The 14,548-nt window shown below is 46.2% G+C and overlaps 1 pseudogene; it reads right to left on the bottom strand.

The window, feature by feature from the left end:
• Positions 1–281: 281 nt before the first annotated feature.
• The window catches only part of LOC138515389 (zinc finger protein 850-like), a 160,960-nt pseudogene continuing 146,693 nt past the window's right edge, over positions 282–14,548 (bottom strand).

Raw genomic sequence — 14,548 nt, 5'->3', positions numbered from 1 at the left:
CTTAATAGGTTTACTGTGCACAATGAAGCTTTTTCCATGTTCTGTGTACACGTGAGGTTTCTCAGCTGTATGTGCTCTCTGGTGGATAGCAAGAGATCCCTTCTCAGCAAACCTTTTCCTGCATTCAAAGTTTCCCACCTGTATGTTTTCTCTGGTGGCGAATAAGATCTGCCTTACGAGAAAACCCTTTCCCACATTCAATGCACTCCTGAAGTTTCTCACCTGTATGTGTTCTCTGGTGGTGAATAAGCTGTCCTTTCTGAGCAAACCCTTTCCCACATTCAGTGCATCTCATGTGGTTTCCCACCTGTATGGGTTCGCTGGTGGCTAATAAGATTGTCCTTCTGAGCAAACCCTTTATCACATTCATTGCACTCATGAGGTCTCTCACCTGTATGTGTTCTCTGGTGGTGAATAAGATGTTCCTTCGAGGCAAACCCTTTCCCACATTCAGTGCACCTATGTGGTTTTTCACCTGTATGTGTTCTCTGGTGGCTAATAAGATTAGTCTTCCGAGCAAACCCTTGCCCACATTCAGTGCAATCATGCAGTTTCCCACCTGTATGTGTTCTCTGGTGGCTAGTAAGATCTCCCTTCTGAGTAAACCCTTTCCCACATTCAGTGCACTCATGTGGTTTCCCGCCTGTATGTGTTCTCCAGTGATGAATAAGCTGTCCTTTCTGAGCAAACCCTTTCCCACATTCAGTGCACTTATGAGGTTTCCCACCTGTATGTGTTCTCTGGTGGATAGTAAGAGCTCCCTTCTGAGTAAACCCTTTCCCACATTCATTGCACTCATGTAGTTTCTTACATGTATGTGTTCTCTGGTGGCAAGTAAGATCTCCCTTCCGAGCAAACCATTTCCCACATTCAGTGCACTCATGAGGTTCACACCTGTATGTGTCCTCTGGTGGATAGTAAGATCTCCCTTCTGAGTAAACCATTTCCCACATTCAGTGCACTCATGAGATTTCTCGCGTTTATCTGTTCTTTGGTGGTGGTTAAGCTGTCCCTTCAGAGCAAACCTTTTCCCACATACAATGCACTCATGAGGTTTCACACCTGTATGTGTTCTCTGGTGTCTCGTAAGACCTGCCTTCTCAGTAAACCCTTTCCCACAAACAATGCACTCATGAGGTTCGCACCTGTAGTTTTTCTCTGGTGTTTAGTAAGACCTCCCTTCTGAGCAAACACTTTACATCATTCAGTGCACACATGGCATTTCTCATCCGTTTGCACTTCCTGGTGTCAGATACCTGTATCATGCAAATGGATGATATTCTCACATTCAGTGCACTGATAAGGTTTTTCATCTATGTTCTCATGTGGGCAATAAGTATGTTCTTGAGAAGGCAACATTTCCCATATTCTGTGCATGTGTGAGGTTTCTCATCGGTTTATTGTATCAGGTGCTTAATAAGAGGCCACTTTCCACTGAATCTTTTCCCAAATTCAGAGCACAAATGAACTTTCTAGTGTGAAGATAATTTCTAGTGACAAACACAATTTATCCTCTGATTGAAGCCTTTCAAATATTCAGCGCAAGGATACACTTTGTCCATTCACTTTTAAAAGTGTTCAATACGTTCTACCTTTACATTCAGAATGTGTAAAAGAAAAAGCGCAGACATATGTTCTATTAGAAATAGAAGTCAAAAGACTTTTTTTTTCATACTACTGCACATCACACATTGTCGTTTTCATGCGAGATCTCTCTCTTCCCCATAAATGACCGAAAGGCATGGATGGAAGCCATCATGTATCCAACTGGCTTCTCAATGTCAGCTCCTGAATAGTCTGAAAAGGCAACTGGACCCCTTCTAAGATGCTTGAAAATTGTGTATTCTTAACAATGAAGATTTATACTGTGTTAGTGCAGAGAATTTAACAATCACTGCTGTTGCATTTCTGGGGCATCAATGACCTATTGAAATAAAAGGCAATGCACATTATGAGTTTCAACGCATTCACAATCGCAGGCATCACATGTAACACGAAGACTGGTTCTAAGTAGTAGTGATGTGCGCAGGTTAATTGCCCAAGTAATATTTCATAACACGTTGAATACTATGGCGCCATCTATTTGGGACACGCACTGTACGTGGCAGAGTACTGGTCCACTGATGATAAAATAGAATGGGATAGATGCCATATGCACCAGAAACAGTGAGACTAATTTCTATTAAGACCATTTTAGTATCCAAGAGTATGAGGAATACCACATAGGCTGGGTGATAAAACATTTTAAGCGGGTACTTTAAGTATCAGGGCTGTGCATATACGTTCTATCGTTTTATTTCTACATAAGTGACTAAACTAGTGCTTGAAAACCCCACATTTCCATATACAAACGATAAAGGCATGTGTTTGACACTAGGTCAGCAGTTTGGCACGCATCGGACACATGTTTCACCTGTCCAAAATGTAATCACTGATGACGTCATTACTTTTAGGCAAATGTATAAGGCCCCACACACAGAGACCGATAGAATGCAATGTTTGGCAATAAGGCAAAGTGTATGGGAGACTCCCCCCAAATCCCCAATATTGTCCTAATTACCTTCCTAATTGCTTATACATATGTATGACGCATTGCCATGTACTGAAGCTGTGGTGAGGGGTGGTCATAATGGAAATAGTGTGACACATGAGCATGTGTACAACAAAGAGATGGTTATACATAAAAGAGATGCGCCGCAAGATTATCTAAAAACATGGGCATGTTACCAACACTGAAACATATGAACAAATTAGAAAAATCTGGCAAGCACATCGTAACTGGGACAGACAATCCAAGGCAGCCAGAGAACAGAGGGATGGTGAAGCAATGTTACTGTGCTTAGGGGCTAGGAATTCCATGGCCTTTTGGCAGATAATTAATACTACCGAGGTGCCCCAATCTCTGACTCAAATAAATGGAGTTTCAGAGTCAGATTGGGTTCTGTACTTTGGACGAGTCTTCGCAGCCAATCCTGCGCTGAGCAGGGATATGATGCTGCCCAAGTGAGACACAGGTCTATTTGCACTGATGGACTTTGGTAAAGATGTGATACTGAGAGTAATAAATACTATTAGCTCGTCCAGGGCACCAGGCCCAAATGGTTTGGCTAATCTTGTGCTGAAATCCGAGAGTGAGGAATACTCTCTCTATCCTGTTTGCCAATATACTTGCTATGGAGTCGTCCCGCCCACGTGGTCCCGTGCGCACAATGTTCAAATTTTTCAAAGAGGAGACAAAACTAATTCATCAAGCTATCATCCGATAGCGCTCCTCGACTGCGATAGCAAGATTTTTGCCTCAATCGTGTTATACCATCCGGAAGCCTGAGCAGCAGGGACAAGCAGACTGATAAAATGGCAAATAGGATTTAGGAGACAGATGGGGACCACACTCAACTGATTGGTGATCAGTACAGCATTTGGCTTGGAGTGGCAGGTACGAAGCAATACATGGAGCATCCTTAGATTTAACAGCTGCCTTCGATGCACTAGATCGGGGCTTACGATGGAAGAAATTAGCCAGTTGAGGTATCCCGGCTGGTCTCCTTACTTTACTTATTGCTCTACTCTCTAAAACTGTTATTCAAATTTGCCTTAACAACAGAGCATTACTAAGGTAGATCGTGACTGCTAGTGGGTGTCCGACAAGGCTGTGTCGTTGCACCCTGCTTATTTAATCTATACCTGGCTGACATAATGGATGTCCTTGTGGAATCCTCATTGATTGCCCCTAAACTGTTACATCTTCACTTCCAATGGCTTGCCTATGCGGATGATTTCTTTTTGTTTGATGGGAGTAAAATTGGCCTACAGCGTCTAATCAATTTGTTTGTAAAATATAGGGGGAATCATTCATCACTTAACAAGCCCTCCCACCTGGTGCCTTCCTGCCTGCCGCTCTTTTTCCCTACTCAAAGAGCCCTCCAGCCTCTTTTCCTTTGCAGATGTGGAGCAAGTGGATCTAGATCACCTGGCCATGCTGTTCCCATCTTCATCTTGTATCCTGGCTTGCAACATTATGTGTTACTACTGACTTCTACAATTGGATTTGTTCTTCCCTCTAGCTTCGCCACACTTTTTAACTGCTTACTCTCTTTTCTCTCCTCCTCTCCTCTCCTTACTTTCTTCTATGCACTTACTCTATCAGAATTGTCCCTGGACCTAGTATGATGGCAACCTGGTCTGTCTCCTCCCGTTCCCCTTACTTGTCGCCCCCCTGTTCCAGCACTATCTGAAATGTTGTCAGTACGATAGTCGCTTGTTTTGTTCCTCCCCTCCCTTTCTGCACCCCTCTTCCTCTCCTTTTGGTTTTCTCCGGCTCTACCAGAAATGTTGTCAGGCCTAGTTTGGTAGTTGACGGTCTGTTTGCATTTCCTTCCCACTCTCCCCCTCCATTCCTTATCTATGTCTTAGCGCTTACACTATCTGAAATGTTGTCAGGCCAAGTACAATAGTTAATTTCACATCCTTACTGTTCATGGCCTGTAAGAATGTCATTGTATTTTCCCTTGTTCCCTCCCTTGCCTTGAAGCGCTTTGAAACACATTGTGTATAGGCGCTATGTAAATAAACTATCATATCATATCAAACTATTATATCATTCACTTATAGTCAACCCTTCAAAATCAAAAGTAATTAGATTTTCTAACAGCACCAAGACATGTTCACTTAGGTGGAGTAAAGGTAACTAAATGATTCCGTGCGTAGATTCATTCGTCTATTTGGGTTTCCCAGTATTTGCAAGATCCTCTCTGAAGAGCAGTACACTCTGGCTGAATGAAATTACGTAGATTGTGATCAGTCAAATAAAAATGATCGATATACAATTTTGTAGTTTCTCCCATAAACCAGTGATCAGATATTATGAATCCAAAGTCATACCAAAACCTTTGTATGGAATCAAGACTCACCCATGCTACTGGGAGTTTTTGCTTATTGCTGCCGGAGAGCAGGGGGTCAAAGGGAACCTCATCTCAGCTATTTATGCATTGCTGTTTCTGTAAGAGTGTGTTGCTAGCATGAATGTCCTAGTTATTACTGGTGGATATCCAGAAGAACATTCTGAATATCGCATAGACATGATCTGTTCATTTTGAGGTTTTCTGTAAGGAGGCCTCTGTATAGCAGGCCGTCTATGTCTTTTGCCCGACTCCCACCAAATCCACATTCCCTGCTAACACTCCCATCCCAATCTCTTCTTCAATCCACCCCCACAGCCTTTCTCTGGTTACAATCCCACATGCATCCTCCTACTTAACTCCCTTTATCAGCTCTCTCTTTATCTACAGTTTTGCTACATATATAATAGTGATCATATATTGCACACACAAGGTGTTGGCTCACTCATGGCAACATAATTTGAAAACCCTGGCCCTCTTCTAATCTCAATCTATTTTCAGCAAAGTGGACTTTTCTGGTAATTGCTAATCCAAATCCTCTACTTATGCTGTGCCATGTGTATCTTCCATATTGCTACCATATCTACATCTTATGCTATGGTATGTATCGTCCATGCGACTGCCATAATCCCTACTTATGCCATGGTATGTGCATCTTCAATATTGCTGCCATATCCCCTACTTATGCTGTGATATGTGCATCTTCAATGTTGCTGCCATATCCTCTACTTATGCTGTGATATGTGCATCTTCAATGTTGCTGCCATATCCTCTACTTATGCTATGGAATGTTGTGTATCTTCATTGTGGTTTCCATCCGGTCTCCTTTATCCAGGCTTGTGCACTTACATATTCCACAAGGCTGCTAATCTTAGTTCTGTGTCTATGCTGGGTTAGATGTACCTGCTCTGTGACCTTCAGCTATACTACAGCCTGTACACGTGCCTCATACCGGCTATTGTTAGACCGGGTCCTGTGCCAATGCTACAATAAACACCCTAATTGTGGAATGCAAATGTTTCCCTTGAACTCATTATTCTCTTTCCAGCATGTATGCCAGGTCAAGCTATGAGTTGTGACAGGTGTGAAGGGGCAGAGGGGACAGAGGGCCTCATTACGAGTTAGGAGGTAGCCATGGTGCTATTAGCACCATGGCTACCCCCTTACCGCATACCGGGTTCGGGTTCTCGGAATGGGTACTTACTGGGTCATTCTAACCTTGGAGGACCCGGTAAGACCCCATTCTGAAAACCATTCCCCATTCCCATTCAAGCCCCCAATGGGAATGGGGAAGGAGCTAATAACGGGCCTGCAAATAGCGGGCCCGTTATTAGTTCCCTTGTCCCCATAGCGGCTCCCGCTAGGGGCGGCTGGTAAAACCAGCCGGCATTAATGGGACCCGCTAAGGGACCTCGGAATGCGGCGGTAAGTGGATAACGGCACCGGCATCCTGCCGGAGCCGTTAACCCCTTACCGCCGCACTCGTAATGAGGCCCAGATATTCTTAGATCAGTACATTTCTTTTTTTCAGAAATTTGTAAACATTTTTTCAAAGAAAGCTTTACAAACCTCATTGCAAATATCAGAACATTTACAGTACAAACTAGTGAAAACCCTATGGACGCTCCTTTTTCCCCCACCCACTCACCCCCCCCACCCCAAAATGAATTCAACAACCAGAGCACCATCAGTTCCACCTCTGTCACCCAACCGAAGAGAACATTTATCATCATTATCCCTTCGTAGAAGCCAAAGCAACTATTACTGTCTGGTAGGGCCGTGCAACCGGATCTTCAGACTCCCTCCTACCGATAACCCTCAAGCTTTACCATGCAACTCCAATGATTCCGGGTGTTCTAAATTTACCCAGAAATTTACCCCGAAGCATGACTATTTCCCCTTTAGCATTGAGCTCCATCCGTGAAGCGCAACAATCCTTTGCCTTGACCACCCATTCCCACATCTCCAGTAACCTCTCCCTCTTCCAATTCCTTGCCAAGCATGCTCTGGCAGCCACCAATAGGAAATGTGCCATATGAGGGAGAGCCCTCCACCCCTCCCCCTGCTGCTCTAAGCCAAACAGTACCAACTTAGGATCCCGATCTGGTTCGACTCACCCTGCTTCCTTACTCCATGCCAGGCCCTCAGCCCAGAATGTCAGAACTATCCAGCAATCCCCACCGCATGTGCTAATAGTCTGCCCATTATCCACAGCCACGCCAACAAAGTGGTTATACCAGAAGGAACATCCGAGAGAGCCACACCGGGTCATTGTGCCACCAAAGTAATAGTTTCACTCCATGTATGTTATGTTGACAGGCCGTGGAGGTCCTAAATTCTACCCTTCACATCGCTGCTCACAAGTGATCCCCCAATTCCCTCCCCAGGTCCCTTTTCCATCTTATGCAAGGCCCATCAGAGCTGCCTACCCCCCCTGACATCATTGACGCATATAACTGCAAGATCAGCCCTCTCGTATCTCTTGTGTATCCAGAATCATATCAGCCCTGGTGAGCTCCATCTGCAAGGATTCTTTCCACTTATCTGCAGTTCTCTCCCTTCTAAAAACAGATACAAACAGGCCAACAACTTTCCAATGTGCAAGGCCGATTCAAGCTCCCGATTCGTAATAAAATGCCCCTTTACCCATAACTGGCCAACTCTGGCCAGCCCTTCGTCGAACCACACCCGATACCTTTCCGGCGCCGGGATATCATCCCTAATCGGGGGTGGTGGGGCAAAAGATGGCTCAAGGGAGAGGGCCAGGTAGTGACCCCCTTCATTCCCTGGCACCATTTCCAAACCTCCCACAACACTCTAATCCTACGTATCACCTTCTCTCATGGGACCTAGAGCCATTCACCTTCTGTAGCTGGATGAAGGTGATGATTTTCCAGATAAACCCACTGTTTGTCCTGGTCTTCACATAGGTGCGGAACCAGTACACTCAATTGTGCTACTTTGTACTACAGAGTAAGGTCTGGCAAGCCCACCCAACCCAGCTCCTTTGGTAACACTAAAGTGCTGTATGCTACCCGCAGCTATCCCCATTGGCATAGAAACAGAACCATCCGCCCCCTGGCCTCTCTCAACAGTGTCTCCGATACCCACACTGGCAGCATTTGAAACAAATATAGTAACTTTGGGAGAAAATTCATTTTATGAGTGTTCAGTCGACTGATCCATGAAATGGTGTATTTCCCCCCACACCTCATGTCCCCACACACCTTCGAGGAGAGTATGGTAGTTAGCTGCACTTAATTCTTCCAATGACCTAGCAATGTTATCTCCCAAGTAGTGTATACTGTCTAACTGGATCTCCATCCCCAGAGTCTGGAGGATGGTGACATCCCTCTGTTCATCCACATCAAAGGGGAACAGAACAGATTTCTGCCGGTTAACCCTAAAACCCGAGAACAATCCATATTTTTCCAATCAGAGCTATCGCCACCGGGACCGACATGTGCAGATTATTCAGGTGCAACAGGACGTCATCAGCGTACAATCCTAGTTTGAAGTCCATATATTCCCCACCCGGATTCCATCCACCTGGGGGCCCTCTGCAACCTCTCTGCCAGAGGCTCCAGTGAGAGGGCGAACAACCGGGGCAAGAGCAGGCATCCCTGCCTGGGCTCCCTCTGCAGTTCAAACGTGCTCCAGAGTTTAACATGTACAAACACTCATGCCATGGTGATGGTATATAATGCCTTGAGCCCGTTGAGAATCCCAACCCCAAACCAAATTTCCACATGACTGCATTCAAGAATACCCATTCTACTCTGTCAAAGGCCTTTTCTGTGTCCAAGGCCAACAGCATGGGGTTGTTCTCCTCCCTCTCAACACATCCATAAGGTGCATCGTCTTTCACTTTGTATAAGCTCCCTGTCTCCTTGTGAAGAATCCCACCTGATCGGAATGAACAAGGCAGGGCATAACTCGCTCCATTCCGGAGTCCAGTATCCTGGTAAAGATTTTGGCACCCACATTGGGAAGGATTTAAGCCTCTACATTTCTTTTGATTGGCTGGAAAGACAAATCTATCTGCATGGGGACCCTAAATGAAGTTGAATTGAACATGTCAAATACATTATTTGTGAATCACCGATTATAGATACATGTACTTATAAATGCACACGTTTACCCCCCTGAGGTGCTTGGATTGCTTGGTATCCCTCTTTGCTCCATGCAACAAGTGGCCACTTTCAAAGATTTTTCCAGGGACACTTTTAGTTCCTAGTCCACCCCTGTGCACGAGGGGAGGAAAAGGAGTAGAGAAATGGAAGAGGTCAGGAGACAGAAGCAAAGAAAAACTGTATAGAGAGGCTTCTATATATCACAGCAGTTCTTTACCTGTTGTAGTCTGTGCTCTGTACCTTTTGCTCAACACAACGACACACCAATGAAGTAGTCAGGTCTGGAGAAAGCAAGTTTTATCACATGATTAATTGATCTATAATGAGAAATAACTAAATTAAATACTCCAAGTATTTGAATGACATCCAGCGCTTACCTGCCTACCCTCCAGGTTTAGCCCAGAGGCTCTAGGTGTTTACACTCTTCTGCGTGTCTCTGGAGAAGAGCATGTAGTCTTTGTGTTTTCAATCCTTTAGCCAGGTCTGTGATAGCTTGATTGTCAAACAGGCTTTCTAAAGTAAAGTAAAGTACAATGATATCCTTGTGGCTGTAATAGTAAAACAAATATACAGAAATGTCGATGGAATAACCTTTCTTATAACATAGGAGAAAAAAAAATATTGGGCCTCATCACAAGTTTGCCGGTCCGTAGTAACGGTGCCGGTAAGCTACCGGCACCGTTGCTGCCAGACCGGCAAACTACAAGTTGTGCTCGCTGGTGCCTTTCTGCCCGCCAGGTCTGACCTGGCGGGCAGACCGGCACCCGTGAGCACTGCATGTTTGATGCACCGGCACCATTCTGAATTGCCCGCAAATGGGCAATTACCAGGTCTGGCGAGGCCGTAATGACCCATTAATTGCCCATTCGTGGGTGCCGGAAAAAAATCACAAGTTTGGCGGCAGCCTGCAGGTTTTACCAGCAAGGCTATCGCCGAACTTGTAATGAGGCCCATTGTATCTTTTAGTGTATTGTGTCGTGCTGAGTTGGTATGACTTTACAGCATATAGCGGATTTTGTTCCTATTATAAAGCATTCTAACGGTATTACTCAAAGTAATGAATAGGGGTATAGAGATGCCGGAAGGCCATCTCCGAAAGGAATGGTGTGTGGCACTGTAAAAATGGCAAATGTGTTTTTACAAGGCAAGGCACAGTTTCATTTGGTGCAGTTTGTTGCAAATAACCGCTCACACAATCAGTATAGTTTAAGGAACTGGAAGAATTCATATAGTGCAACTTAGGCAAATAACTTTCTTTAGTGGAGAAAGCTGTGTGGTGAAAACTTTTAATAGAAATAGGTTTTATAATAAAAAATAAATAAAACAAATCACATTTATTACATTCCACTGTAAAGTACAAACTGCAAACGTGTTTCTAATGGCAGCTACTTTTTTAATAATTGTATTTTTGTATTTATTGTTATGGCTGAAAAAGCAGTTTAACCTTTCAAAAACAACAATTAATAAACAGTTATTCAAGTTAAAATACATTCTGTACAACAAATCAAGAACCGACTTTAAGAAAATGTTAAAATCAATTACATTCATGATCCCATAATTTAAGATTAAGAAAATGAGAATTATCCCTTTACTGTATCCAACAATATAATTTCAAGGGATAAAAAATGTTTATCACAGCTAAAATCATAAAAACATGACACCCTTTAAAAATAATTTCCCGTAAGGTATGAGCAGTAAGAAATCTGTAATCCTTAACCCTTTAAGTGCCATGGGTTTTCCCCCCAGTGCCAAGGCCTTTTTTGGTGATTTCGGTATGTCGCCATTCAGTGCCTTGTAACTTTTTGGTTACATGAGATATCTCGGCCAGATTTGGCTCCTTTTTTCCCACATGTAGGAGGTCGTAACGGTTGCTGTAGGGTGGGTGAGAGAAAATAACAAAAATGAGTGAAAATGCTGTGTTTTTTCAAAAACTGCCAATAAAATGATGTACAAAGAAGCCTGTGGTTTGTTTCCTTGTAAGAACTAGGAACAAATGGTTTGCTGTGCTGAATTCCCCAATTTCCTGTCTTTCAAGAACAGGTTGAGTGGAAACGAAAAAAAAATATTTTTATGTGGTTATCAATCGTTTTGTGAGAGGTAGGCAATTTTGGCCATTTTTGCCAATTGGACATGCGTAGACGGAATGGAAGAAAAGGGTAGGAAAGCCGAATGTGAGGACAGAAAGGCATACATTTCTGAAAAGTAGACAAAATTCCAAGTTTGGAAAGGGGTGATTTGCGCAGGTCGGGCAACAACTAGGTAAGGGAAAATGCCATACATTGGGGAAAAAGCGTGAACATGACTGAAAAAAGGTACATGCTGGACATGGTCAGCTTGCTACGGCAATGGCTTCTATGAATTTTGAGAAAAACGATGCTCCGTTACATTCCCCCGACTCTTGCAGTTAGGATAGCACACATTTTTTTGTAGTGTTTCACAAAACAAGCAATAGTAAAAGCCAAACACTGAGCCATGGTGCACAGGAGTTTTATGCTTACGGCCTTAACTGATGTACTTAGCATGTTTAAATCAGGAAAACCAATGTGGTGAGGAACGGCAAGCATGCATTTCTTGAAAGAGCACAGACAGACCTTTTCAAGGATATGTGACTTGTGCAGGTTAAAAAGGTGTATGGTGCCTAAAGCAGCAACTAAATGTAGGGCACATTTGGAAAACGAAAGGGTTGTGTGACAAAAGGTACCAGCAAATGGGTCGAAACGTTATGAAAACCACACAAACACAACAAATGTCATACCTTCCCGCATTCATGTGTGGGTGAACCTACCTGGAGCGCCAAGTGTATTCCCACGGGTGTCCTCTTTTCAGAAATGCATGGGGTTCCCTGTTTTCCTTGGTGGCTTGGACACCCGAGGCCCTATCTGTATGGTGTGCCCGTCTGAAAAAATCGTGAAATTCAGCTGTCGGCTAAAAGACTTGGGGTTAGGGGTCTTTTAGGCTTTCCCCTTGGTGCCCAGGTAGGTGTGCCCAAACATGTGATTTACCGTTTTCATCGGGACACGTGTGGGAACGCGGGACGGTAGGCCATGTGCTGTTGGCAGCGTGTTTTGGGGGGTGAGCTGAGTGAAAACGGTACCTCACATGTGTGGGTGCACCTACCGGGGGCAAAAGGAAAAGGGTAACCCACTGATAACCCCCAAGCCGTACAGCACAGCACATTTTGTTTGTGTGGGCAACCTACAGATTTGGGCCTAGGGTTTCGAAGCCAGCAAGGAAAACGGAGAACCCCATGCATTTCCGAAAAGAGGACACCCATGGAAATCCAGAAGGTCTAACTTATGCAAATCGGCCCAGAATGTATTACCCAGAACCCCCGGCAAAAACCCACATGGGAGAAGGGTGCCCAAGGCCAGAGATATTACCGCCGACTTTGCTGGAGGCCTGGCTGCCCTGCGTTACAGCTTCTCCCCACCAGGGAGTCCCGGCAGTGTGCCAATACCTCCCCGAAGGGAAAAGCTGTTATGCAGCCCAGCCGCAACTCCAGGACGGTTGGAGGTGATGTCCCTGGCCTTGGATATCCATGTACCATGTGGGTGTACAGTCCCCTAAGCACAGCAGCAGCTCCAAGGAGCCCCGGCAGGATCCCCATTCCTCCCCGGAGGTGACATCTGTATCGTAGCACAGCCAGAGGTGGAGCCTGGGCTTGCAGACAGACAACCCACATGGGAGGGATCCGCTCCCAGGGAAACCCCAACGTTCTGCTGGCATGGGGGGCAAATTTGTGGCCTGCCCCTGCAATTGTGTCCCAGCCCACCAACATATCTGCCCAGACGGCCCATTCCCACCCACACCACCAACAATCCAGCCCCAGTCTCACCCACCCCACTGACAGTGGGCCCCAACATAGAATAATAAAAAACAGTACTCACATAACGTTGCAGCTGCTCGTGTATAAAAAGCTGTAAACAAAAAACATCTGTTACCTACGGTCACACCAGCAAAAACAGATCAATAATTTTCAAGCATGCATCCACCCTTGCAAGCCATCCCTGGTGGTCTACTGAACCTCACCCCCCCACTCTAAACCCATTTGCCCCTTCCTACGGGCAGATATCTTCCCCAGGGAGGCTTGCATGAGATATCCCTGCCACCTATTTGGGGTGAGGGGGGAGTGGCTACTAAGAATTGTGTGACAGGCCTCCCAGTGGGTGAGGGAGGAAGGTTTGGGCACCCTGGGGGCAGATTTTCACACCAATTTGCCCATCTGCGACAAGGGAAGTTTGGAAAACAAAGAAACAAACTGAAAATGGCAGGCTGCACTTTAAGGGGGCTGAGGGGCACCCTAGACCGCCGGGGAATTTTGTAATGTAGAGGGGGTGCACCTCTCCACCCCCACCCCAATTGGAGGGGCGGCGCATCTCATGTAGCCCTCCCTGGGGGCAGATAAGGGGGGGCTGTCCTGCACTCCTCCTTGGGCTCAGTGTCCCTTCCTAGGAGCAGATATCTGGGCCCAGGGAGAACTGCATGACATGGCCCCCACTCCATTGCGGGTGGGGGGTTGGGGGTCACTGCCCCGTCGCATTAGAAAATTCCCCGTCCCTTTGGGGGTGCCCAAAAGCCCCCCCCTAAAATGCGTTCCACCATTTGTACCTTTTTACTTTGGTAACCCAACTCCCCTTGGCGCAGAGGGGCACATTGATGTGCCAATCTGGCCCAAGGGTGCCAAAGCCTTACTGCCCCACCCGTTGGGGGCCTGTCCCACAATCTTTGGTGGCCCCTCTCCCCCCTCATCCCAAATGGGTGGCGGGGGAACCTCATGCAGGCCTCCCTGGGTCTCCTACAAATGGCTGCGTGAGGTAAACCCCCATCCATTTGGGGCGGGGGGAGAGGGCCACCAGAAATTGTGGGACAGGCCCCCCCAGTGGGTGGGCCAGTAAGGTTTTGGCACCCTGGGGCCAGATTGGCACACCAATGTGCCCCTCTGCACCAAGGCACGTTTGGCAAACAAAGAAAACAATTGAAAATGGTACGCTGCACTTTAGGGCAGGCTGAGGGGCAGGTAATTTTCTAATGTAATGGGGGGTGACCCCATCCCCCCACACCAAATGCAGGGGGGATCTCATTCAGCCCTCCCTGGGGGCAGATAAGAGGGGGAATCTAATGCAGCCCTCCCTGGGGTCAGATGCCCCGTCCTAGGAGCAGATATCTTCCCCAGGGAGGGCTACAAGGGGTGCCCCATTTCCCCTTGGGGTGAGGGGGAGAGGGCTACCCCCCTTTTCCATAAAATAAATCCCTGGTGGCTAGTGGACACCCCACTCCCACCCAAATTGCCCTTTTTTCATTTTTTCTTCATTTGCCCCCTTCTCTGGGGGCAGATGATCAGCCATCTGCCCCCAGGGGGGCCCTAACTTGCAGGCCCCTAACTTGCAGGCCCCATCTGCCCCCAGGGAGGGCTACAAGGTGTGGCCCCCCTTTCCACTTGGTGTGGGAGGGGGAGGGCCACCACACTTTCATTAGTAAAAAAAATCCCTGGTGCCTCGCTGGTACCTAGTGGCCCAC

The sequence above is a fragment of the Ambystoma mexicanum genome, chromosome 6q (assembly GCF_040938575.1).
Source record: "Ambystoma mexicanum isolate Mex_15411 chromosome 6q, UKY_AmexF1_1, whole genome shotgun sequence".
NCBI classification, from domain to species: Eukaryota; Metazoa; Chordata; class Amphibia; order Caudata; family Ambystomatidae; genus Ambystoma; species Ambystoma mexicanum.
Note: the sequence above shows the minus strand (reverse complement) of the source record. Positions and strands in the feature narration are given on the sequence as shown.